Source organism: Lytechinus variegatus, chromosome 14, assembly GCF_018143015.1.
Source record: "Lytechinus variegatus isolate NC3 chromosome 14, Lvar_3.0, whole genome shotgun sequence".
Classification (NCBI taxonomy): domain Eukaryota; kingdom Metazoa; phylum Echinodermata; class Echinoidea; order Temnopleuroida; family Toxopneustidae; genus Lytechinus; species Lytechinus variegatus.
Window position 1 is genome coordinate 24,000,290 of NC_054753.1, and position 11,466 is coordinate 24,011,755.

Consider the following 11,466-nt stretch of genomic DNA (forward strand, 5'->3'; position numbering starts at 1 on the left):
CAGTCATTTACTAAAAACTAAACACCTTGAACACATTGTACAAAAAAAAAATCTCTGTCAGATGGAGTGTTGCCTTGGGTCTCCAAATTAAGAGTAGGATAAATCAACAGAATGAATGAAAATACTTTTCAAGCTCTTTTCTTTATTTTCTGTAGAACCTGGCTAGTGTCCTATCAGGAAACTTGAAATACTTCAGTCCTATAGTGAACCATCGTGACTTGAAAAGATGTGATTTCTTCCTACAAGAGACAAAACCATGTATTCAAAGAAACCGGTAGAGTCCTTAGGGGTTTGTAACAATAAAAGACACATCAGAGTTTCATCACATTGACTTTCCAGAATCAATAGTCCAATGACTAATAATCACAATTCAATATGGATATTTCTTTTCAATCAGCTTGGAAGACTGACCAGGACCCAGTAACATAAATCTCTGCTACTGATCGTAGGGCTAATGTTTAAAATCGATCATACACAATAGTCAATGCAATCAATCATAGAATGCATCCCCACGATCAATCGCTGAGCTTTGTGTTACAACATCTAGGAACTCATTGGATAGCATCAGCAGCAAATCTTTTGTGTCCATGGACTTCAAGGCCATGAGATATTAATGATTCATGTAATCGTAAAATGCCACACGATCACCAGAGCTAGCTTTATCAATTCACTTTCAGATTAACCATCCAAAAACATCCAATTCGTTTATCAAGCGATGATAAATCCTCATGAATATGATTAACAAACACAAATCATTACGACGCCGAGGGACCTGAAGCCAAATTGAGCGAACAAGTCAAAGCTATTAATATCAAGTGATATATTTCATCGGTCGATGAGCACAGCCAAAACCAACACTCCATTTCTGAGATAAATCCATGAATCCAACTAGCACCCCGAGATGGAGTCAAAACTGTCCCAAACGCTGCATCATTCATTTAGGATCGTCCAATACACAGCTCCAATATCATATCACACCAGCGGTGACATCCAATCTAAAGCGTGGGTGTCTGTCTCTTTCCAATATTCACCAATAAAATGAGCAATACCTGTGCCAATATTTTTAATAAGCTCATGCTATGTATCCCCATCTGGACAAAGTCAATTTTCAAACACCATTTCAAGGTTTATTATAATATTTTTCTTCTCTGTTTGCATGCCAAAACCTCCAACATTAAAATTACAATATTTTTTCTATTTTCCTTCCCTATGCATTTTATACCTAGTTTACTCTCTCCCCCTCTCACTCTATATCTCTCTCTTTCTCACTCTATTCATCTCTCCTTTCCTGTTCTTTATTCAAATTGAATGTTTTTCTTTCTCTCCTTACCCATCTCTCTCTCTCTCTCCCTCACCCTCTAATGGACCAATCACTTTAAGTCAAGATTGATTTTAAGCCGTAACTATACAAAGACATTCATCAATAAAGTCAATCCAGACACAAATACCCGTCTCTATCAATACATATTTCACCTTCCACAAAGAATAATTCAAATTCAATACCACAGACATAAAACATCCCATGTTTAAAATGCTGTCTTCGACATTGTTGATTTCACGGATCCCTGTACCTGATCAAATACATACACACCTGTCATCAAATACTCATTTTCCAACAAGCAAACACGGGCAGATGTGAATTGTGCCTTGTCACCGTCGTCGTGACCGTGAAACACATGTTCCGACTGAAGGCTAATGGTACCATGGTCCATATGTAACGGCTGAAGGAATACTAGAGAAAATTGATAATCATACTTGCTTTTAGAGCACCTAATACCTCTATCAGAAGTCTCTAAGCACACTACAATAAATAACTATAGGCCTACTTGCTTATTTAGTACCTAATACCTCTGTATCAGACGTCGCAGCACTCGACAATAAATGTAGCATCATCATCCTGGCTTTAGCCAATTAAGCCACTGATACACACTCAAAACGTGAATCAACTCCTGGTTGAAGTAAATTGCTCCATGGCTGGGATTTGAACTTCCAACCCTCTGTTTCAAAGTCCTAAGATGGAACCACTGGGCCAAAACACTCTAAATGTCTATCTGCACTCACCTGCGTATAATAGCCTACAAAAACTGTATATGAAAACTATACAAAAATTTGTGAATCTTAAAGTTTCTAAACAGTAATTCAAAGAATACTGAAAGAAAACAAGACTCACAAGATTTCAGAAAGCTATCTGATGCCAAGAGACAGAAAAAAGGACTGCAATAAATAAATAGAATCTCAAACTCAGAGCACGAAGTGTTCTCCCATATCCACCTAAAACAAGTAGAGTCTTTAGAAGTAGATATACTCTCAAGATCATCCATAATACTGCATTTGGAACCCTCTGAATATATGCTGTAGCATCTCTTTACACTTGGTCGTTATTAAATACTAGTTACCGGTAGTGAGAAATGTCTAGTTACACATACCAGTATAGTCTACGTTTCTATGAACTTGCATTTCATAAAAGTATATTTGGTGCTGTAATGTGCGACAGGTTGTTGATAATAGTACCATGAAATATGATGAATTCCTAACTAGGTTATAATAAAGGCACCAACAGATCAAAGTACTTTTGTAATTCAATTTCTATCAAACATGCTCATGCAATTCTTTTATATGACAAAAGCCAGTGAATTTAAAACTTTCAATAAAGAAAAAAAACTTTCAAGTAAAGAAGCCTGGAAGTACCACAAGGGAGTTTCATAGCTAATTTTATCCTATACTATTCATGTGGCTCAGCTACATGACAACACAGCTACAAAATGAAATTTATGGGTAATGGGTAATGCATTTGAATTGATAGTGTTATATTAAACACATGTCTAGGACAAGTACATACTAAAGAGTTATATGTTTGTGAAAACTCTGTGGATGTCATTAATGTTTTTTACCCACATTCCCAAGGGTAGTCATTCCATGATGACAGAGCTGGAAAATCTATTCACATTGTGACACACTCTCCAGAAAGAAATGTTATTTTTTACATATGATGGTGGTCCCCAAGTCTACGCACCTAACGATTTGAGTTAAGATTTAACATGAATTTCTTTTTATTTCACAAAATCTTTCAGTTAATAATGTTCCTTAAATTATTATTAGTAAGTGTACCAAATATCTCATAAAAATTTGAAAGAAATATGGGATTTTCTTTTAAAAAAACCTCGGGCAGTCATTTTTAGATTGAAAAAAAAAATGGTACCCCATGTCTGCGCACCCATTAACTTTGCACACGATTCGGGTATTTTGATGAGAAAGGCTGCATTTTGAGGCCGTAACATGAAATTCCCAAATTTCATTATTTTTCCACCATTTTGAGTCAGATTTTTTAATAAATATCTTTCTATGTGTTGCATGTGTAAAGTTTGTGTTCGTTGCATATCTTCTTTTACTAGAATCGCGCAGATACGCATGCGCGCAGACAAGGGGGACTGCGCAGACTTGGGGGAACTTGCCATAATAGTTGTTGGGCCAATGATTTGGATTCTATAAATCAAAGCCAGATCAAAGTGTTGGTAAATCTCTGTTGCCGGCAGGTGGTCAATAAATAATTAACAGGTGTAATTCACTAATGCATACTTGAAAATATTTAGTTCAGATTTTGTACACTGATTAATGGGTTCAAAATGTGAACAGTCCCCAAAGTATCAGTTTCATAACTGATATTGGTGTTATTTATAGCCAGACAGATAGGATATATTCCAATTTGTATCCGTGTATAATGTCATCCACCCCTGATTTGAGCAGTGGATAGATTAGTTTAACCCATTTTGACCCCCTTTACACAAAGGCATGGGAGAAAAAATGCAATGAAATGAATGCTATATATATTGTATGTTGAAGTTGATTATATTTTCAAACATGTAAGCTGAGTTCAAACACCAAAATGAGGATTGTAATTGAAACACAAAGGAGTAAAAATATAAAAAAAATCCTTCTATTTTGAGCCTCACAGATTGATTGATTGATGGATGGATGGATGGATTGATTGATTGAATGATTGTAATTTAAATTTAAATCATTCAAATAATTCTTAAGATCTTATACCCCTTTCATAAACCCCATTAAAATGAATTAGGCGGCTAATAGCAGCATAATTTGGTCGTAAAATTGGAGGAGGACAAGAGTTATCCGCATTACTCTGATGCTGCTATTATCCGCATAATAGCAGCATCGGGACAAGATTTTGAGTTTATGAACGCATTTCCAAATTATGCGGATAATTGCCATGGTGCGGTCACAAGGTCACCCTTTTCCAACACAACCGCATCGGAGGGGGCGTGTCCAGTTGTCATGGCGATTATCCCCCTTTTTCAGGACGGGCGCTCGTAAAAATAATGCGGCTTATTTTCGGAGTTTATGAATGCAATTTTTATTGAATTATCCGCATTACTCTTAGGCGGCTAATTGGAGGATAGGTTTATGAAAAGGGTATAAATCTCAATTGATATTTAATTGTAATTCAATACGTCGTGTGTAAATTTTGTATATACGCCCATTCAAATATACAGCTGTACAGTTATATTACTATTCTCATGCTATATGATTATACATCTGTATAGATGTATGAGTGTGTGTATATGTTTGCATTCATATATGTATGAATAGAAACATACTTTATGTATACAACATTATGAATTCAGAATGTATTCATATTGTATAATGCTCTGTAAATATATATAATATCAGAGATGCTAACTGATAGCTCAAAAAAATCCTGAAAACCCAGGCCGGGGTCCAGGGGCCCGCCCAGGGCCCCTGGCGGGGTCAAGGGCGAAGCCCCCTGAAGCTGGAACGTTTTCTTATTCTTTAGAGGGCTGAAATCATTAATCTACAGTAGTACATAACAAATAATTAATGACATAATAAACTTCATATCATAGGCAAGAAAGGTGCTAAAAAAAAAAAAAAAAACATGTAACCCGTACTCATTACGGTACGGGTTAACCTGCTGCGGGTTAATATGCTGCGGCCAATGGGTGCGACTCGGGACGGGTGTATGTAGCAGCTGGGGTGCCCTTTTTCACTCACTGTACTCATCAACAAGACAATCCTATACTATTGAAAATCCATAAATCACAATTTCTATCAAAATGATGGATAGTTCACACATATGAATTGATGAATACGCACCAGAGAACACATATTTCATGGTAGCAAATAGGTTTTCAGCTGAAATCCCGCGGCAGACAACCAATCACTCACGCAGCAGCAGGCAATTGCAGCCACACCGGGCCGTGCTTCGAGCGGTTCTACCGGGCGATCGCCCGAATGGATAGCGCTGACACCCGTATCCCTGCAGGGTATAGAGCGGCGTTTGCAACTGCTACAATGTATTGCTCGCGCGTACTGTGCAAGTACAGTACCAGCTAAACTTCATGCTGCGCACAACGCTAATAATTTTCCGTCTGCGCAAATTGGCCATCCAAAATTGAAATTGCGCTCTCCGTAGCGAACTCCGTGACAAGATTTGGAGGGGAAATTTTTACGGATTTCACTTTGACAATCGATTTTTTTTCCCGGAATATTTTTCAGCAAAGGAAAAAATCCGGAATTCCGGAAAAATCCGGAAAATTAGCAACTCTGATAATATTAAATATACACATCTTTTTTCCTCGCATTTAACACTTTATCCAAGATTGGTATTTTTTTGTTAAAAATTTGAATCCCATGATCTTGCCTAATCGTTGTTTATGTTTACATAAACGTTTTTTCTTTTGTTTGTTTTTTGATGATGATCCTTGAATGTCAGGATTTTATATCAATAAACTTTTGAATTTGAATTTGCGCCGTTCATAATAATACAAGTGTGATAAAACACGCAAGGCATCCAGCAGGGAAGCAAAGCATTGCTGGCACCCAACCATTTACACCTAACAAATAGATCTTCCCAAACAGCCAAAAAGGCCCTAACTTGACGCATCAAAGAGCATTACAGACCTCTCCGGATAATGCAAAGGATTACTATTACTTGTTTCAAACTGGATCACTAGCTCCAATCACTGACCTTACGCTGCAGTCACACCCACAGAACAGACTCCAAACCAACCGATGGTATGTCATTGGTAGTAATGTGATAGAATTTATCAATATGGAGTCTGTTTCTTCGGTGTAACTGAGCCTAATAGAAGAACAGGTTCAAGCCCTCCAGCTAAATGGGTATCATAAGTTTCACTTATCATAGAATTGATTCGGCATTATGCCATGGAATAGTATAGGTATAAAGGTTACCTCCATGATATAGGCCATGAACTCTACAGCCCAATTCAAAAGGAGATAATCCACAAATGGAGTTTGAACCCCCTTCTAGGTTTTTAGGTATAGATTGCACATACATATGAAGAGTTTGGTTGCAAAAGGGGTTATATAGGTCCACTTTGGACCATTCTGAGAAAAACATGGTTTACATTCTCACTAATTGCAATATTCTTATGAGAAACTAAATTGTCATGATGTACTACCCTACCATGAGACCATATATTGGGTAAAAAAGAAATCTACCTGTCTTCATATTTTTTTCTTAATATTCTTTTCCAAAAAATTCTGTGTGGACCTAACCCCTTTTGCAACCAAATTGAAATGGACCTAACCCCTTTTGAAAAAAAAGTGATTTTTCTTTGCCATTTTAGATCACTTTTTTAAAGGGAATTTCAACTTTTCTTTGGTATCATCTTATAGAGCTACTAAAAATCTATACATTGAGACAAAAAAAAAATCACATTTGATGAAAAATGGACCTAACCCCTTTTGCAAGTGAGCTCTTCATATGCTTAATTGTCTTGGAGATGATCCTGAGACAATTCAGATTCTTCTCACATGTTCTTTGATGCTCATTACTGGCTACTTAATACTAATACAATAATTAATTGATCATTCAGTGCATCAAGATTTCAATCTTTACATATAGAATCAAGAAATTGCACTGAGAAGCAACAGGCCTAAATATGAGCTGCCATTTTGATATAATGGAAGCAAAAGAGGATTGGTTAAGAAGTGCTATTATGGATATGGGATAAAAGATATTGGATGAAATATTACAAACACCACATTTAAACCACATTCACAAACTCCCTGTAGACACAACCACTAAAAAGTTGATTTAATCTAAAATCCAAGCAATCTAATATGGCAAAAGCTGCAATTTGGATATAACTGAAGCAAGTATAAGAGGATTGTTGAAAAAGAAGTGATGTTAAGGATAAGGGCTAAAATATAGTGAAATATTACATACACCACATTCCAAACACGTTCATATGAACACACTCCCTATAGACACAACCATTAAAAAAGTTGATTTGATCTAAAATCCAAGCATCTAATATCACAAAACTGATAGAAATAGAATGATCTTACAAATGAAATAAAGTGCAAGATTGAAAGCATGGGAACAAAATTTTGAATTACGTTTTAAAACCTGGTCTTTCCAATCAGAAACACCCCCATTACAGAGGAAATTGCAATGGCTACATTTCACTTTCCTACATGTATCCAGGGGATCTAAAATCAGGTTACAATAACAGGTTGACCCACATTCTGTGAAATACATTCATGTAAAGAACAAAACGACATGCGAGATAAAAACCCCAATGGATGGTCCATAGCTAAAGCCCATTCTCGCGCCGATTCACGTACGGTCTGCAAGACACAATCCGGAGAGTTCCCATTTCATTAGGCAATTACTGGCTACAGGGGGAAAGAAGATACATTTACATTCATGTCTTCGGAAATAGCTTTCCCTCCGCCATCGATCTAAACATTCATGTAACTGAACACGGCGAGCTACACGATGAAACTTTCCTCCATTCTTTCCGCAACAACACCCACAAGTAAACAATCGAGTACAAGTCTGCCTGGTTCTGATTTGAAAAAAATAAATAAATGTTGAAGAAACTAAAGGATACATCAAAGTTCTTGAATAATTCTTTTAAAGATTTCTGATGAAAATACAATAGCTATTGCTGTTTACAAGTTTGAAGACTTTCGTCGAGAAACTCAGAAGATTTAAGAAGGTGGTGCGATAAAATTTCATACAATAATATCCCATCCCCCAACATTCTTTACGCAAAGTTTAATTCATGACCAGATTTTTACTTCTTGTCGTAATTGAGGTAAACTTTTACATTAAATGTCAATACACCGAAAATAGTGTGAACAAAAACAAAATATTTTGTACTATCATTATTATTGTTTTGAGTACACAATAATTCAACTTTTCTAGAGAAAATACATCTAGTTTTTAAAACTATGTGTATTAGAATTACTATCAACCTTTATGCACATCATTGGTATGTTTTCCCCTCCTTCACCAGCGTTTAGATAAGTGATAGATATGGATTGAAATACTATTTTGAAACATGAAAATCATCTCTATTTCTTCAAATCAAAGCCATTTCTTATCAAGGCAAATGTACTCTAGCATTACCCAAAATAGTTGTTTCATTTAGACAGGATGACACAATCATAATGAAATGTCTGATTTGATATTGGGTTTTCCTTTCAAGAATTTATGCATAATGGGCTTCTTCAGAGCCTGTGCATCATTAATGTTCAGATCGATTATTAATCAAGAACGAGAGAAATGTTGGAATCATAGTCACCAAGACAGTGACCCGAATAGCAAAAAGAGGGAGTAAAAGTCTGGCTTGTGATGACAGCGAGGGACTTTAAAGATCAAATTGAGATTTGTTCTTGCATGATTTCATGTTAACACTGACTGAAAGTTTAAACTTGGGAATAACTTGGGGGTAAAGACAATTTGCACCAGTAGCGTACGCAGGGGGGTTACGGGTGTTCAGCTACCCCTTCAATATTTTTTATACCCACCCCCCCCATAAAATTTTGTTGACTTTTTTTTTATTTGCTTGTCAATTTTTTATGAAGACCTTTTTTGGTTGGTTGTCAACATTTAATTCAGCTTGAAGCCCCCCCCCCCTTTTAAAAATCCTGTTTTGCACAGTCCAAGAAAGTGGGAGACACCTTATAAAAGAATTAAGAATGATTGAAATCAATACCACTTAGATATAAACCTGAGCTGTCTTACTCAATTTAATCTGAGAAATATAAATTTAGGTAAATTTTCAGCAATAATTCAATTTTCATTTTGACCTTCTATGAAAATATATACTTTTTTTTCAAAAAGAAGAAGGCTATTCAATCAAGAATTTGAGACTGAAGTTAGAAACAAAGAACATGTATTTTTTTCTTTAATATAGATTTAATTTTCAATATAAAATTTTAACCTTCAATCAAAGTAACATCTTCTGAAGTGATAAAAACAAAGATCTCTCTCATTTCCCTAAATATCTCTGAGAAAATTTTCCTGAAAAAAAATTGTCAGTGGTTATCTATGATAGACGTTAAAAGCTACTGAGAATCCTTGAATCCGATTGGAGAGCAAATTAGTCAGCGAAAATCAGCAAGAAAACTCTCCATGAAACCCTCCCCCAAAATAGTGAACTGTACAACAAATTGAATCAAAGTAATTTAAGAACACAATTGCTCTTTAAGTGTTCAGACAGAAATGATGGGACAAGTTTAGATTAGTAATGACTTTGAGGACTCTCCAGAGCCTACTTGAGCGCGACATTGAGAAAACTAATTTGGAAAATCAAACAAGATCGACAACATGAAGACTGCAAGCAAACATGAAAATAAATGCCAACTTCATGGCTACCCACGCGAATCTCAAACATTCTCTTTTCAGACATTTTTACCTTCTATCTGGTACCCTATCTTTGCAGCCTCTGAAGATAGTAAATATCATTTTGATGGCTGAATGGTTTGCAATTACTTTACAACAATACTGCATTTATTATAGGTTAAAATGAAATTAATAAGAAAATGGAGCTAAAACGGATCCATGATCCAGAGGCGGATCAAGGCAAGAGCGCGAGGGACGTGCACCCCTTTGTATTTTGAGAATCACCCTCTGATCAACATGTATCAATATAGCTGAATCTAGTTGTCAGCATTGCACACTCCCTTCTACCGGTATTTATATACTTGCTCTTTGCACCCCATCTGTTGTGAAATCCTGGATCCGCCGCTACCATCTGAAGATGAATAATACCATGTTATAATGAGGAATTTTGAATACAAGAATATCTGGATGGCAATTCCAATTAAAACATTACAGAGCATCCCAACTGGTCCATAGAATGATGAATATGATATCAACAAGAAAGGAGCTCAATCAGGAAAATTCACCATCTGGATTAAACGAAAGCTAATATCATCAAAATGATGTTTCAATGATAGACTGCGCAAAATCATGAATCCCAATTCTCCTTATGAAATCACACAAAAAGGGAAGCGATGCACGTCGATACGATCACTGAACTAGACAACAGGTTTCACATAATACAAGCCACAAAGGTTTCATCGATTCGGCTAGATCAAGTTCCAATTCATTACCAGATCACAATCAGCTACATCACTTTACCCCCTACTTCAGCCACGAGTGGTTACCGTGGCGATAACCATTTTGACCATACATGTACACCTCCAAATCTTGGGATTGTGGAAGGAAAAAGAGGGAGAGTGTGAGAGTGCGATTCCGCCAATGCCGCAGCGAGGGGTGGGTCTGCACGGCGAGATGAGCCACACGTATGAAAATTAAAACTCATCCCCTAATTACAGGACGTGCATGGAATGATGACAGATTACCCAAACCCCGGGCCCCTCATCACACGGATCATATTAGAGGGTTCATAAAAACTGCTACCGCTCCTCTGACAGGGTTGGTTGCGAATCACCAGATGCGGGCCGCCGAAAAAAATGGCATTAAATTGCCGTTAAGGAGTGTTAATCACTTATGATGCCGGGGATGATTGCAAATTAGGATACCAGAACGTGGTTCCCAACTAAGGCTCTTACAACTTAAATTTCCCCCATCCAACCATTAATCATTGTTCGATTTCTCGGAGGTAACGAGGATGTCTGACCCCGGGTTGGACTAATAAATTGGTCCACCAGTTCCTGGTTTGGTTGTCACTGGTGGTAAGATAGGACCATTACTCTTGAATGCCTCAGGCATGCCCCAGGGGTATGCTCAAGCCAAAGGCATTTCTGGTAGATGTTCTTTAAAGATGTACAATACAATGCAATGAATTCTGAAGGCAACAATTTCTTTGGACCTTGACTGCACCTTCATTAAAATGATATTCATAAATCATGAATATCTGGTAGGAGACTAATGAATTTGAAAGTAACTGAATACTTCATAATGGAATTGGAATACATATCTTTAAAATGGCACTGCCATTCTGTAAAAAATGTAAAATATATATATATATATAAACTATTATGGCCTTTCCCCATGTGAATATATATATGTATTTCTGACTGTTTTATAGTATTGCCTCTGTTGTTTTCAAATGGACTTGTTGTTACAAGGTGAGTCTTTCATCTTATTCTTTGCACAGCAATAGGCTTGCAGCTCAAAGTCATTCGCTAAACAATAATGTAGCA